The sequence below is a fragment of the Trichosurus vulpecula genome, chromosome 4 (assembly GCF_011100635.1).
Source record: "Trichosurus vulpecula isolate mTriVul1 chromosome 4, mTriVul1.pri, whole genome shotgun sequence".
Lineage (NCBI taxonomy): Eukaryota > Metazoa > Chordata > Mammalia > Diprotodontia > Phalangeridae > Trichosurus > Trichosurus vulpecula.
Genome location: NC_050576.1, coordinates 225,758,916 through 225,775,765, shown reverse-complemented (window position 1 = coordinate 225,775,765; position 16,850 = coordinate 225,758,916). Strand labels below are relative to the sequence as shown.

General features: G+C 38.3%; 1 protein-coding gene across 3 annotated transcripts in view; it reads right to left on the bottom strand.

The window, feature by feature from the left end:
• The window catches only part of SHISA6 (shisa family member 6), a 522,224-nt gene that overhangs the window by 416,207 nt on the left and 89,167 nt on the right, over positions 1–16,850 (bottom strand). The window lies entirely within an intron of this gene.

Sequence of the window (16,850 nt, the reverse complement as noted above, 5' to 3'; positions counted from 1 at the left end):
TTCTACTGTACTATGAAAAAGTTAGTTTTATCTCATCAATTAAAAGCAAACAATTTAAAAAAACCTGATGAAATGTTTCAAAATAAAAATAAGAGAGGGAGAAAACTTTATTTGTATATCTCTCATCAGAAACCATTGAAGAAATTATGGCAATTGAAACATAAAGAAATTCATAGGAAATGAAATCCAAGAAAGTATCACAAAAAACATAAGCACAACTGATCACAATACTCTAGAGGAGTTCTCATGAGAGCAGTGCACAGTGCTTCAACTGGGACCTCAGTGCTGTCAGGCAATCATACGATACCTTCCTCATGAACTCATGATCCCACTTTCCATAGCACCTTTTCCAAACATTTTCATGTCTACTTAAATCTCTCATGGCTCAGCCCCCCACTCTCTCAGCTGAAAACTTTACCCCATACTTCCCCACCTCCCCACTGCCGCAAATGTAGGCCATTTGCTGAAAGCTCCTTCTTCTTCCCTCTTCCTCATCTCATATCATTCATATGCTTTCTGCTACAATCTTCTCTTTCATTCAGGTTTCACATGATGAGGTAGCCTTACTCCTGAGTGGGATCTAAATCTCAACCTTTCTGTAAATTGAATGGGATCAGCATGGCTCAGGGCTTCTGATTGCCAGCTAGGTCCAAGTCTCGAGTTACTGAGAAATCACCTAACTTATAGGAATCCTGAACTTAGAGTAGCTGGACCCACTTCTGTACCACTACCACCTCAGCATGAGCCTCGTCAAAAAAGGAAAAAGGTGTTTTCACTTCCTTGTTCCTGGGTTAGATTTCTTGCAAGATTGTGAGCCTGAACTCCATCAATGAGGGTGAAAGTCAGTGGTGGGAGGAGGATGGAACCGTTAAAGTATATAGTCACACTTCACTTCCTGTACCTCACTTCCTATACCTGGCCTCTCCCTACCCTTTGTCTATCAGTTCGGAGATAGCCCTTTCTCTCAAGATCCTAATAAAGAAGTTTTCTGTTTCTACTTTACTTTGAGAAAACTCTGACTTTTAATTAATTGCTGGCAGGTGGTCTCACCCCACACACTCCTTACCAAGGCTAAGCCCTCTTCCTACTCAAATGATCCCATTTGATCTGGTCTATCCAACAGATTGTTCCCTCTGTCATCCCCACACTTTTATTTATCTTCAATCTCTCTTTGTTAATTAGAGCATTCCTGTCTACAAACATGCCTGTCTCTGCTATCCTCAAAAAACTCCTCACTTGATCATTCCACCCCTACCAACTATCTGCTTATATCTCTTCAGCCCTTTCTGACTAAACTCCTTACAAAAGTCATTTACAACAGGTGCTTCCACTCTTTTTCTTCTCACTCTCTTTTTAATCTCTTTACAATCCTGCTTCTGATGTCATCATTCCACTGAAACTCTTCTAGCCAAAGCTATCAATGATTTTTTAAGCACTAAATCCAATGGCTTTTTCTCAGTTTTCATTCTCCTTGACCTTTCTGCCGTCTTTGAAACTGTTGACCACTCTTTCCTACTCTTCTCTCCAGATTTTTGGGACACCACTCTCTCCTGGTTCTCCTCCCACCTATTTTACTGCTCCTTCTCCATCTCCTTTGCTGGATCTTGGTCCAGATCATGCTTTTTAAGCATAGTTGTTCTACCAGGTTCTGTCCTGGACTCTCCTCTTCTCTCTCCATAATATTTCACTTGGTGATCTCCAAAGTTCCCATGAATTTAATTAAAATCTCTATGCTGATGATTCTCAAGTCTGCCTATACTGCCATAACCTCTCTGCTGACCTCCGATCTCACATCTCCAAAAATGTTTCCGATTTGTTGAACTAGACGTCCAGTAGACATCCAGTAGACCTGAAATGTCCAAAGGAGACCTACTTATCTTTCCCCCAAAACCCTTCCCACTTCCTACCTTTCCTGTTATTGTAGAGATCCCTCAGGTTTGCAAGCTAAGTGTTAACCTTGACTAATTGTTATCTCATACTCCCCATATCCAATCTGTTGCCAAGAACTGTCAATTTTACTTTTACAACATCTCTCAAATACGCCCTGTTTTCCTCTGACACTGCCACCACTCTGGAGCATAGCTCATGTCTATACTATTGCAATAGCCTGCTGGTGGGTCTGCCTGCTTCATCTATCCCCACTCTAATCCATCCTCCATTCAGCCACCAAAGTGATTTTTCCCTTAAGCACAGTGTGATTTTCCTACTCAAAAAAAAAAACCTCCAGTAGCTATTCCCTCTAGGATCACATGCAAAACTCTGCTTGGTATTCAAAGCCCTTCATAACCTAGCCTGCTCCTACCTTTCTACTTTTCTTACACCTTACATCCTGCTGTGTACTCTTCAATCCAGAGACACCGACCTCTGCTCTGGGCATTTTCTCTGGCTGTCAACCATGCCTGGAATGATCTTACTCCTCATCTCTGCTTACTGGCTCTCCTGGCTTTCTTTGAGTCCCAACTATAATCTCATTTTCTACAGGAAACATTTCCCAACTCATCTTAATTCTAATGCCTTCCCTCACTTATGTATTTCCTATTTATTCTGTCACTTGTGTGCACATATTTCTTTGCTTATTGTCTCCTAAATTCGATTGTAAACTCCTTAAGGGCAAGGATTGTCTTTTGCTTATTTTTGTATGCCCAACACTTATCACGGTGCCTTGCATATAATAGGCATTTAGTAAGTGTTTATTACCCGATGACTAAGAATGTCACTTTCCTATTCTTCTGGGTTTTTGGAGGGGGCAGGGCAATTGGGGCTAAGTGACTTGCCCAAGGTCACACAACTAGTACATGTGTCAAGTGTCTGAGGTCGGATTTGAACTCAGGTCCTCCTGACTCCAGGGCCAGTGCTCTACTCACTGCGCCACCTAGCTGCCCCTCACTTTCCTATTCTTAGAAGCTATTTCCCCCTTCATGAAATTCAAGTCTTTTGGTATTGTCACATCCTACTGCTGACTTTTTTGAATTTACAATCCACTAGAATGCCCAATATTTTTCAAAATATCTGCCTATCAATGCCTCTCTCCCATATAATGGTGAAATAGATTTTGGTACTCCAGTGCAAGACTTTACACATCTTAATTGAATTACAGTTTTATTAATCTTAAAGTCTCACTTTTAATTCTTTGCAATCTGGCTTCTGACCTTATCATTTAACTGAAACTGCTTTCTATAAAGTTACTAATGATGTCATAATTGCCCAGTTTAATGATCTTTTCTCAATTCTTCTCCTTCTTGATGTCTCTGTAGCCTTTGAAACTGTTGATCACCCTCTTCCCCTTGATACTCTTTTCTCTTTAGGTTTCCAAACACTATTATCTCCAGATTCTCCTCCTACCTATCTGACTAGTCCTTTCCTTTATCCTTTTCTGAATCTTCATCACACACAATAACCACTGGTTTCCCTCAAGATACTGTCCTGGGTCCTCTTCTCTCCCTCAATACTAGTTCACTTGGTGATCTCATCAGCCCTTATGGTTTCAATCATTATATCTATACGAATGATGCTCAGGTGTATTTGCCTAGCCCTAACCTCTCTCCCAACCTGTAGTCTCATATTTCGGACTGCCTATTACACATCTCATTTGGATTTCCATTCTTAAACTCAGCATGCCCCAAACAGAACTTACTGTTTTTGAGTTTCCTTTTCCTTTTTCATTGATTGTGTTAGACATATAAGCATAACTGTGGTATTTCTTGGTCAAAGTTTAATAGCAGTTTAATGACGTTAGAGGCATAGTTAAAAATTGTTTTCCAGAATGGGAGAACTTATTGACAGCTCTATCATCAGTGCATTTGTACCTGTTTTCCCACAGCCTCTCCAACAATTGCTATTTTCTTTCTTTCTTGAGGGTGGGGCTGATGAAGATACAAACAGTGCACTAAGAGTTAAGAGTTGCTTTTCCCTAGTTTATTCTCTAACCTGAAGGCATCCTAAAGTTTCTTCCCCTTACCTTAGAATACAATAAAACTTCCCCCTCACCCTGGACCACAAAATTCCTTGTCTCCCTCATTTTCCCCTGTCTCCCTTATCCTGTCCTTATTAAAAACAAGCCCCGGTCTCTGTAAATTGCTAGTCCTCCCAGGGCTAGCCTGCTGCTTTTGTGTCAACAAGGCTCCCCTTGGTTAGGAGAAAATCATCTAAGTGAATTCTTTCACATCTGAACCAGCTCTCCCAACTGGCACCTCAACAATTTGATGCTGAAACCCACTGGTCCAAATATTAGTTGGACTCAAATGATCTTCTCCTAGGCACTGGATTAACAGGTAAGTGCCCTTTTCTTTGTTCTCTTCCCCAGACCTTATCTGTTCCCACTGTCTCTCTAGAAGTGAGGCCCCTGGAGTGCCCAGACACTGCCAGCGATGTCTGAAGCTCCACTGACTTCTGGGTGATCAGTTGGACTGTGGACCCTTGCATAAGGGGATGCCCTTGCTCTGGGGTGGTCACATTTTTTCTCCCTTCTGTTCCAGGACCCTGGGATGAAAGCTAAGAGACAGGTAGAAGGCTGCCAGGAGGGAAATTCAGGAAGAAGATGTTAAAGTAAAGTGCCTAGTGTTCCATTGTAACACAACCTGACCTCGATTTAATCTAGAAAAGTGATTTGTGAAGTGGATTTCTAAAAAAAATGTTTGATAGAATTCACTTGTAAATCCATCTGGCCCTGAAGATTTTTTCCTAGGAAATTAATTGATGGCTTTTTCAATTTCTTTTTCTGAGATGGGGTTATTTAAGTATTTTAATTTCTCTTCTGTTAGTCTGGGCAATTTATATTTTTGTAAATATTCATTCATTTCCCTAAGATTGTCAAATTTATGGGCAAAATAATTCCTAATTATTGTTTTAATTTCCTCTTCATTGGAGGTGAATTCACCTTTTTCATTTTTGGTACTGATGATTTGTTTTTCTTCTTCCTTTTTTTTAAATCAAATTGACCAAAGGTTTATCAATCTTATTGTTTTTTTTCTTTTTATAAAACCAGCTCTTAGTTTTACTTTTATTCATTTTCTTAATTTCAATTTCATTAATCTCTCCTTTAGTTTGAAGTATTTTTAATTTGTTATTTAATTGGTGATTTTCAATGTGCTCTCCTTCTAGCTTTTTCAGTTGCATGCCCAATTCATTGATCTCCTTTTTCTCTATTTTATTCATGTAAGCATTCAGAGATGCATCCCATAAGTTTTGGTATGTTGTCTCATTATTGTCATTTTCTTTAATTGAAGTTATTGATTGTTTCTATGATTTGTTGTTTGACCTACTCATTCTTTAGGACTAGATTGTTTAGTTTCCAAATAATTTTTAGTCTATCTTGCCATGGTCCTTTATTACATATAATTTTTATTGCATCATAAACTGAAAAGGATGCATTTACTATTTCTGCCTTTCTGCACTGGACTGTGAAGGTTTTACGCCCTAGTATATGGTCAATTTTGTGTATGTGCCATGTACCACTGAGAAAAAACTATATTCCTTTCCATCCCCATTCATTTTTTTCTCCAGAGGTCTATCATATCTAACTTTTCTAAAGTTCTATTCACCTCAGTAACTTCTTTCTTGTTTATTTTGAGGTTAGATTTATCAAGTTAAGAGAGGGGGAAGTTAAGGCCCCCATTACTATAGTTTTGCTGTCTATTTCTTCCTGTAATTCCCTTAACTTCTCCTCGGAGAATTTGTATGCTATATCACTTGGTGCATATATATTAAGTAATGATATTACTTCATTGTCTATGGTGCCTTTTAGCAGGATATAATGTGTTCCCTTATCTCTTTTAATTAAATCTATCTTTCCTTTTGCTTTCTCTGTGATTAGGATTCTATTCCTGCTTTTTTTACTTCAGCTGAAGTATAATATATGCTCCTCCAGACTTTTACCTTTACCCTGTGTGTATCCCCCTGTTTCAAATGTGTTTCTTGTAAACAACATATTGTAGGATTTTGGTTTTTAATCCATTCTGCTATCTGCCCCTGTTTTATAGGAGAGTTCATCCCATTCACATTCACAGTTATGATTACTATCTGTGTCTTTCTCTCCATCCTATTTCCCCCCATTTATGCTTTTATTTATCCCTTCTCCCCCAAAAGAGTTTTGCTTTTGACCACTGTCTCCCTCAATTTTCCTTTCCTATAAGACCCTCTTCCTTATCTTATCCTTTCCCCTTACTACTTCTTCCCTCCCTTCTAACCTTTGCTTTCCCCTGTCCCCACCTACTGCCTGTAGGACAAGTTAGAGTTCTATATTTAACAGAGTATGTCATTCCCTCTTTGAATCAAATATGAGTAAAGCTGAAACAGTGCTCATCTTCCTCCCTTCTTTCCCTCTATTATGTTTTTGTGCCTTTTCATGTGATATAATTTACCCTTTTCTGCCTCCTCCTTTCCTCTTCTTCCATTACAATCCCTTAGTTATTTTTTATCATCACATCAGTTAATTTATACCCACACCCTATATTCATCTATATCCTTTTAAAATGTCATAATAAAAATACAATTCTCAAGATTAACAAGTATCATCTTCCCATTTAGGAATATGGCCTTATTGAATAACAAGGTTTTTTTCCTATTTTTTTTTTCAGTTTACCTTTTTATGCCTCTCCTGAGTCTTGTATTGGAAGATTAAATTTTCCATTGAGCTCTGGTCTTTTCATCAGGAAGGTCTGGAGATCCCTTATTTCATGGAATGTCCATCTCTTTGCCTGAAAGATTATGCTCAATTTTGCTGGGTAGTTGATCCTTGTTTGTAGTCCAAGATCCTTTGCCTTGTAGAATATCATATTCCAATCCCTCCAGTCTTTTAATGTAGAAGCTGCAAGACCCTGTGTAACCCTGACTTTAGTTCCTTGATATTTGAATTGGTTTTTTTTTGGCTTCTTGTAATATTTTCTCCTTAACTTGCTAATTCTGGAATTTGGCTACAATATTACTTGGCATCTTCAATTTGGGATCCTTTTCAGGAAGTGATTGGTAGATTCCTTCTATTTTACCCTCCGGCTCTAGGACCTCAAGGAAGTTTTCCTTGATGATTTCTTAGAAGATACTGTCCAGGCTTTGTTTTTTATCATGACTTTCCAGGAGACCAGTAATTCTTAGATTTTCTCTCCTGGATCTATTTTCCAGGTTACTTGTTTTTCCAATGAGATATTTTACATTTTCTTCTATTTTTTCATTCTTTAAATTTTGTTTGACTGATTTTCGATGCCTCATAGAGTCATTAGCTTCTACTTGCCCAATTCTAAATTTTAACAAATTATTCTCTTCAGTTAGCTTTTCTACATCCTTTTCCATTTGGTCAATTTTTCCTTTTAAGAAGTTATTTTCTCCAGATAGGCTCTGTACCTCTTTATCCATTTGGCCAATCTTACTTTTTAAAAAATTATTTTCTTCAGTGAATTATTTTTTATTTTAATTTGTATTTTTAAAATCATTGGCCATTTTGTTCTTCTACTTCTATAATTTGGTTTTTAAATTCCTCCTTGAGCTCTTCCAAGAATTCTTTTTGGGATTGAGACTAGTTCATATTCTGTTTTGAGATTTCAGATGTGGGTATAGCATCAATGCTGTCCTCTTCTCAATTTGTATTTTGATCTTTCCCTGTCCCCATAGTAAGATGCTATGGTCTTTACTTTTCTAATCTGCTACTTATTCATGATGGTTGCCTTTTTCTGGCTTTTAAAGTGGATTTCTGCTTCTGGGACACAGGGGACTCTGTCCCATGCCTCCTGTGGTGGGAGCTAGGGTCCTGGTTACTGGCTTTGTGTGCTACAGCCTCTGGTTCTGTCAGCTAGAAGCTATACATGTATATATATATATATATATATATATATATATATATATATATATATATATATATATATGTGTGTGTGTGTGTGTGTGTGTGTGTGTGTGTGCGTGTGTGTTATACATACATACATACATATATATGTGTATATATATACATATATACATTCATATATATACACATACATACATATATAATACACATATGTATATACATATGTGTTTTATATATATATGTAATGCTGCTGCTCACCTGGTGCTGATCTGGAGCTACCTAGTGTGCACTGAGGCCAGGTCTTTCTGAGTTTCCCCAGGGTTACACTGAAGCTCACAGCTTGAGGTGTGGGGGAGGAGTGGTCTGGCCACTGGAAATCACCTCCTCCCCTGTGGCTGGATAGGCTCAGCCACTAGTGGATGCTGGCACTGGTGTCTGCCAATTCTCCTGGCTGTGTAGAGGCACACCTGGGATCCTGGTGTTGGCACTTGCCAGCTCCACTCTCCTGGGGCTCAGGGTCTCCTGCTGGTCTGCTGAGGTGTAGCTTGATGGAAGGACTCTGGTCCTGCCCTAGACCCTGTTAGCCATTGCAGGAGGGACCCTTCTCTTCGATCTCCCTAGCTTCCCAAGCTAAAGGACTGCTATACTTCTAGGACCCACTATTCCAGGATTTTTCCTGGGGCAATATTCTCTAGGCTTTTCAAGGTTAACAATGGGGAATGAGATCACTTGCTTTACTCTGCCATCATGGCTCCTGGTAGTTCAAGTATGTGACTTGTCTGTGGGTTGATATCTTCAGGAGTAGCTGATGTCACTGTTGCAGGCCCTGCACTTTTGTCTCACCCAGTTTTGAGAGACCTCCATCCTGCGCTAAGAGGTTTGGGGAATGCTACTGCTACCAGTGATTGAGTTTGCCTTGCTGATGCTGCTTTTGCTCCTCTATGGCTGAGTCTATGCTGGTGTAGCCCACACACTGCAATCTCCCAGCCGGGTGCAACAGATCCTTCCTGTCAACTTTCCTGGTCTGTCCTCGGCTGGAAATCTGCCACACTCTATCTCCCAGTGGATTTCGCCTCCTCAAAATTTGTTTAAACTCATTCTTACAGGGACCCAACAGAATTTGTGGAAGAGCTCTGGTAAACTGATGTTTTTACTCTGCCATCTTGGTTCTTCCCCCCACGTCTATTTTCTCTACCAGCTATATCAACTTTGTATTATAGGGAGAATACCCTAGTTACTCACTCAAAGTTGAGTGCAATCTTAGGTTTTTGTCAAGCCTTTGATTACGTGGGTCCAGTTAACAGTATTCTCTGGCTACACCATTCTCAGAAGCAGAATGGAAGGCTATTCAGTAATGTGATATACAGACCCTATGTACCTTTGACTTTTCAAATTGTCTATCTAGCATCTATGAACATTGGTATACTGTGCACTCTTGTGATGTATTGTCAAAGAGTTTGTGAGATCAAAATCAGATTCACCGAGGCTCTCAATTTTTGTGTGTCTGTGATTTTATTAGAGTAGGGAACTCTTAGTGTGGAAACTCCCTCTATCAATGTATATTGGCAACTCATCTCTAACTTATAGTAGTAGAGAGCTGTCTGTAGCACTTAGAGGTTATATGACTTATCCAAGGTCATATACTCAGTATATGACAAAAGCAGGACTTGAACCCAGATTTTTTTTCCTCTGACATCAGCTTTTTATATACTCCATTACATTTTCATTTGTTTTTCTACATTGCTCTATTTAGTCTACATGACACTTCTATATTATATTAGTGACATATCGTAATAAGGGTTCTTCTCAAATTGGGCAGGGATGATGCCCTCCCCAACCTCACATCCCCAAGAATGAATGAAACCTTGTCTTTCAGAGACCTGTTCATCTCATTCTTTAGTATGTATTTTTTTGACTTGCCTTAAAGGCCCTCTTAGTTTTGATCTATAAAGACATTACGATAGTTGCTGTGAGTATTAATCTTGTTCTACAAGGTAATATTTTGGTAGTTTGATTGGAATGGTATTAAATAAATTTATTTAAGTAGTATTGCTATCTTCAACATATTGGCTCATCTTACCTGTGAGCAATTAATATGTTTCCATTTTTTGTCTGTATTTCTGTAAACATTTCTTAACAGTTATATTTGTATAGTTCTTGTGTTTATTACAAGGTAGACAGTCAAGTATTTTATGCATTGTGTAGTAAGTTCACACTAAAACTGAATTAACAATTGCTACTGGGCATACAGCCCAGGAGGTCTGGTAAAAGGCAATAAGCAGTGGTGCTGACTTCTGGTTGGTGAGACAATTACAGGGGTAAAAGTTTGGTAATCAATGGTGGAAGAAACACTGGGACATGGCAACAGCTGAGGAGACCGATCTTCAATGACAGAAGATAAAGATGTAGCTTCAGGGACTGAAGTACGACTGTAGAGGTTGAGCTAGCTATGGTTAACAGTTGCAGAGGCCGAATTAAAGCATCTAACAGCTAGGAGAGGGAATTCGCCATGATTAAAAGTAATGAAGGTAGAACCTTGCTTAGTGACAGCTAGAGTTTAGAAGCTTAGTGGAGAGCTCAGCAGCGATTGGAACCCACATTTTCCCATTATAGTTACAGTTTTAAGTTAGGAAGTAACACAACTGCTCAGAAAGCATATCTTCAAGAAATTCCTTATTATTATTGAAATGAAGGTATTTCCTCTTATTATTGAATTCAATGTGTTTTTGTAGCTTTCCCTGGCCCCAAGTAGAGATTTGTTCCTTCTTCTCCACTAGCACAGCAGTCTACGGAAAGAATTATATTCCATTGGCTTTATGATTAAGAACAACTTTAGTGCGTAAGTTTTCCTGTTAGTTGTAATTTCCTCTTATATTTTATCCCTCCACTCCCACCCTTATCAAATCTGAGCATGATAAAAGGGATTCAAGTATAGAATTTGAGATACCCTATTATATGTCTGTGGAGCTCATTTAGCTATTTATTTCTATTTTGAGATTGTGGCTACGGTGACTAACCAGTGTAACCCTTGGCTTAAGGGTTAAAGGCCAAGAACATTTGCATAAGGATTTCCTTATTGGTAGAGATTGATTACTCAGTGCTCTGAGCCTGCTTTAAGGGCACCATTGGTGAAAGCTAGAGAGAGGAAAGATCCTGGTCTTCTGGATTCCAGCTGAGAAGGGAGTCAAGTCTTGGATAGATAGCTTGAGGCACTCCTTCTATGGGACAGTGATCAGGAATACAGCTTGAATCTAAAAATTATTTCCTCTGGATTAATAATGTTTAAGGGAGCATATAGATATAAAATTCTAGCCCATTACCACCTTTCTCTGAGGAGAGTAGAGTGGTCAGTTTCTGGCCCCAAGCCCCTACTTTCTCTCCTGACAGGAATCAAAATCTCCTTTGGAGAAAGGTGAGGGAAATAGACAAATTTTTGCCTCCCTGCAAGACACATCTGAGAAAGACCCTATATGGATGCACATAACCTACAAGGCAAAACACAGTACATAACATACACTCCCTTACATAGCCATGAGTCAGGACAGATTTTTATTACAATCTCCCTACTTGACTGTAACTCCATGTTAGAAAGGATCTTATTTTAATTACTTCTGTGTCCCTTCAATACATGAAAGTATATGGTAGGCACTCAATAAATGACTGTGGAATGAATGAATTAGATTGGCTTTAGAGATAAAATATTGTCATAGAGAATTCTAAGGTATATGCAACATTTGTTTTTGAGAAGGAATTCTGTTAAAATGAGCACAATGTTCATAAAGTTCCCTCTGTAGTGAGTTAGAAAGTGAAATGAAGTACTTTGAAGTTAATAGAAAAAAGGTGGCAATATACACTCGACTCCAATCCATTCTTTTTTCTTGTTTCCTGCTTCTGTGTGTTTGTATCCTATATTTACATATGCTGTTTAGTTTCATTTAAAACCTAATAATGTAATTTTAAGTTTTAGGCCAGAGAATTATGAATAATGAGAGGTATCTCAGAGCTTTTCTAACTCAATTCTTTCATTTCATAGATGAGGAACTTCAAGCCCAAGAGGATACGTGAAGTAGCTTGCCTATGGTTATCAACAACTCACTGGCAAAATGGCACTGGAAGAACTTGATATCTAGTTCCAGTTAAAGTGTCTAGCCACTGTAGCACCCTTTCTATTATACAGAATTTCTAGTGGAGGTGGTTGAAATGTATGAGGTAAGAATAGCTAAGGAGAACTTAAGGGTAATTCCTGAACAAAAAACAATGTATATACTCTTTCTCAAATCTTTGCTTAAGTACAAACAAGATGCAATTAGGCACTTCCTTTTGCCTAGTGCATGACGTCAGTTATATTGGATTGTCTCTTGGAAAATTTTTCCATTCAATCAATACATCCCTATATCTATGGGCTCTTTGATTCTCTAGATCAGAAAACAAAATCTGAGAGGGGAGAAGTGGCTTGCCCCTATCAGACATCTAGTTAATTTCAGACCTACAGTTAGAACCCAGATCTTCTGATTCATCATCCAAAATCCTCTTCCTAAAACTTACTTCTCCATTTCTTTGTCTTTTTTAAACACTGTTCCTATACCCTTCTAAGAGGATAGCCATCATTCCTGTCATTATGCCTTTTCTTGTTCAGGGTGTATATACATGAACATATAGGTGTACACTTATGTGTGTACATACATATACATGTATGCTTGCTGATACAAGCCTAAATAATTTTTTAGATTATTTCACAATTGTTCTCACAAAATCAGATCAAGTCCAAGAGATCCTTCTCAATATTGTGGAACAAAATTGGCATTTTCTTCATTATTTCCTAAAGTTCTGGGCTATTAGGATCTAAAATTGTGACTATTTCAATGGTTACTTCTTTTGATTTTCTGTCAGAACATGCAAAATTCCTTATTTTAGTTCAATAAATATTTATTAAGCTTTGTGCTTTATTAGGTACAGTGTACAAAGCACTGTGCTAAGCATTAAATGCTGACTGAAGCTTTTGAAGATGCTGATGTTTTTTTGTTTGTGTGTGTGTGTGGGTGTGTGTTTAAGGGGGAGAGATGTGGATCTGTGATTTCATCAGTGTAGAAAAACCCATAAGTGAAATCTACCTTCACTCACACAGATAGGCAACTCATTTGTAACTTGAAGAACTGCCTAGGAACACTGAGAACTTAAATGATCTGGATTTAGTTGCACAGCTAGTACTTGCCAGAAGCAGGACCAGAACCTAGGATTTCCCCATTAGAATGTAAGCTGCTTGAAGGCAAGAATACTTTTACTTTTGTCTTTGTATCTCTGACCCTAGTGAAGTTAAACTAAATCATTTTGCCTAAAGAAATCATATAGTGAATAAGATTCTTGATGGGCATTGAAAACTAAGGCCATAGTCATAAGTCCCTTTCTTTTCTGAATGTTCAGTGTTCTTTATCTCGGCAGCCTTTCCTACAAAGAGAGGAAAAGGCAGAGATGGTGGAAAACATTGTCTAGACTGAGAGATAAGTTTTGAGAGGGTTTTTTCCCCGCTTGTTTTGCATTTTGGAGATTGGGTCTTCCTATCCTACTGAAGCTGGAAGTGAAATGTTCATTCGTGGGCCTGATCTCGATACAGATCATCACAGAAGCTTTAATCCACTCTATTTTTTCAACCTAGGCCAGTTTGCTTTTTCTTTGGAAGTCTGATATATTTCTACTCCCAGTGGTTTACCATAGTGGTGCCAGACCTAGGGAAGATATGTGACCAGCTTTGGCCTCACTGAAGCTCAGAACTCCCAAACTTACACAATCCACTAGATTGAGCTTCCCCAGTGGCACTACAGATGTGCACCACTACACCCAGTTAGACTTATAGTTTTGGTGAAATGTTTCTCTGACAGATTCTTAGAGCCACTGTGAGTCTCATGCTTTTTTCTAAAAATCATAAAAACTCAGAAGAAATGTCTCATTCTTGAAGAGGAATCCTCTTTGTAAAATCTCCAAGTGTTGATTTAGGCCCTACCAAAAGATATTCAATGAAAGGTTTTGTGCCTCCCAAGGTCTTACATGAGTTCTAATCGCTAGGAAGTTATTCTTTGTATCAAGCTGAAATCTTCCACTCAACAACTGCCAACCAGTACTCCTAGTTCTGGCCTAGTTCTGTGGGCAAAGCAGACCAACTCTAATCCTTCTTCCATATGGAAGCCTTTTGAATACTTGAAGAAAGGTATTTGTACACACCTTACTCTCTAATACCAGGAAAGTGGAATAAATGGCAACAGAATGCCCTATTCACAAACACTGGGACAAGTCACAAAGTAGTGAGCTCCTTTTCAACTATGGTTTCAACTCAACTATCATGTGATAGAAATGAGATCCTATTTGAGGCAAACAGCCAATGAACATTGCCAATAATTTCAGAAGAAAAGCAGAAATTATTTTGAGATCTTCCTGACTGGAGAAAGTGTGGCCCAATCTAGAGGCCCCTAACTGTTAGCCATAACTTCTGCTGACTTTAAAGTCACCAGGAAATAGTCAACAGTCAATAATCATTCATTAAGCTCCTACTAGCTATTAAACTGTCTTAAACTGTGTTAAACATTGAGGATACAAAAAAATGCATGATAGTCCCTGCCCTCAAGGATCTCAGAATCTAATAGAGTCAGACAATACATAAAAAGAAGCTGAAAAGGAGAGAAGTGGGGTAACCAGAGTGGGGGAATGATGAAGTGCTATAGCTAAGGTGGGAAATGACCAGAGGAAGGTAAGAGTTTCAGAGTTGATTTTATCTCACAGAGTGATGAGTTTCTGGAGATGATTAAGTCCAAAAAAGCAGCTGGATGGAAAATGATGAGGAGAATTATATAATGTCCACCACACCCCCCTCTCCAATCAGAGAGAGGAAGAGGCCCCAAGGACAAGGGGTGCTGTGGAGGTGTGTGTTTTACAGCTAAGTGCATCTTCCAGGAGGATGAGGTTTTTAGAGATGATGAAGTCCAAGAAAATAGCCAGGTGGGAAATGGAGAGAGATTTGTGATTTTGGTTTATTTTTCTCTTCTTTCTGTGAAGAATTGTTGCATGAGAGTCTCGTTGTAAAATGGCTCAAAAATGCTCCACAGGGCCCTGCAGCCCCATGTAATTAGGACTTCACTGGACTTCACTCATCTTCCCTGGATTCGACCATATCATTTTACCCACCCATAGCTTTCCTCCACAGAGGTCCAATTTCCTTTCCTTTAATTATTAAAGGGAACATAAGGCCACATTTATTAAAGTTCAGGTTTATCAATAGATCATCACGGATCTAAGCTGCAGTGATAAATCCCTAAGCTAAACACATACAATGGGAAATATGGGGCCTGAATACAAATCAGAATAAAGGAGCCAGGAAAGGACAAGTACTGGCATTATTCCAGGAACTTGCTAAATTCCCTGCTTTTAAAGAGGCCTCTAACACAGGATGCACTCTTAAGCAGAAGAAGGGTAGTAATGTACCCCAGTGGAAGAAATGTGGGATTTAAGTCACTTCCATGAAAATATGCTAAATAATTCAAGAAAAAACTCCCTCAGAATTTGCTAGTCAAAGGGAAAAATACTACAGATATATGTGAATTTGCTGTCTACTCTGATCAAATAATCTAGATAGATGTTACAGTTTCCATCTTGTGATGCCATTGAAAGAGTAGGAGACAGTTCTCTGGGCTCTGACACTACATAGTTGTATGATATCAGGTGAGTTATTTTCCTCTTGGGGGACTCCATTTTGATATACATAAATAAGGATGGGAGAGATGCACTAGATGTTTTCTAAATCTGGCATTCTATAGCTCTATGATTTGTTTATCTCTGAGGACCAGACTCAGATTAGCTTTTGCCACTTACCCACGGGTATATTGTTTGCCTTTAGAAATTCTTCAGTGTAATTTTTTGGCTCCATGTTAAGTTTGGTGAGTGTTGCCATAGAGATGTCAAACCCAGAAATGGTAGAGTAGACCTTGTCCCAAAATTCATCACTTTGGTGATGTTTCTCAACTTGTCATTGACTCTTCTAGGAAGGGAAACCTAGAAAAGAATGCAGTAATGGGGAAGTACAGATCTGCAGCTAAGCCTTCCTATGTGTTGTCTCTCCCCAAATATAATTTTATCTCAGGAATAATTTGAAATCAGGAACTGTCCATTATATTTGTACCTCTAGAACTTAGCATAGTGCTTGGCACAAAGTGAGTACTTAATAAATGCTTTTTTGAATAAAAGATGAAATCATTGGGTATAGGGATCTATCTCCCTTTCTTGGCTTATAGCCAGAAGAAACCAATGTCAGGAAAGGAAATAAGAAAAAAAAACAAATTCTTTCCTTTTTTTCATTAATAGGAAAAAATATTGAATATGGATTTGCAAGATGTAGATTAAGACAAAATGAGAGGAAGATATTCCAAAAATTATCTAGCACAGTGCGAGTGTGGTACACACAATAAACACTTTAATGGATTGTTTGATATCAGTTTATATAAAGTTTCAAAACTGAAATCAAGGAAACCATATATTGGGGAGCAATCCCTAAATACATTTGCTTGGTTGCAGCACACAAGTTGGCAGTGGTGAGATTAGGGTTAAAACCAGCCCTAGAGTATATAAAATCTGGATGATGAATCTGAGATCTGTCATTCTGAATCACCTAGCTGTCCCCTGTTCTCCCCAATCTTGATACACATTTTAAACTGATTTCACCTAGAGAGAATAATTTGGATAGAAGAAGAACATACACACAATAGTGCCATGCTCTAGCTTCCATGCATATCTGTAGAATGTATGTTGAAGGGGAGTGGGTCAACAAAGTAGAATTAGAATGACTAGGGTTCATTAAATGAAGAATTGGTAAACAAATTATGATATATATAATTATATATATACATATATATAATATATATAATATAAATAAATGTGATGGAATACTGTTGTACTGTAAGAAATGACAAAAAAAACAACAGGTTAAGAGAAACCTAGGAAAACTTTATGAACTCATATGGAGTAAAGTGAGCAGAATGAAAACAATTTATAAAACTAATGGTAAAGAAAATAGCGAGAAAGACAAAAACTCTTATCA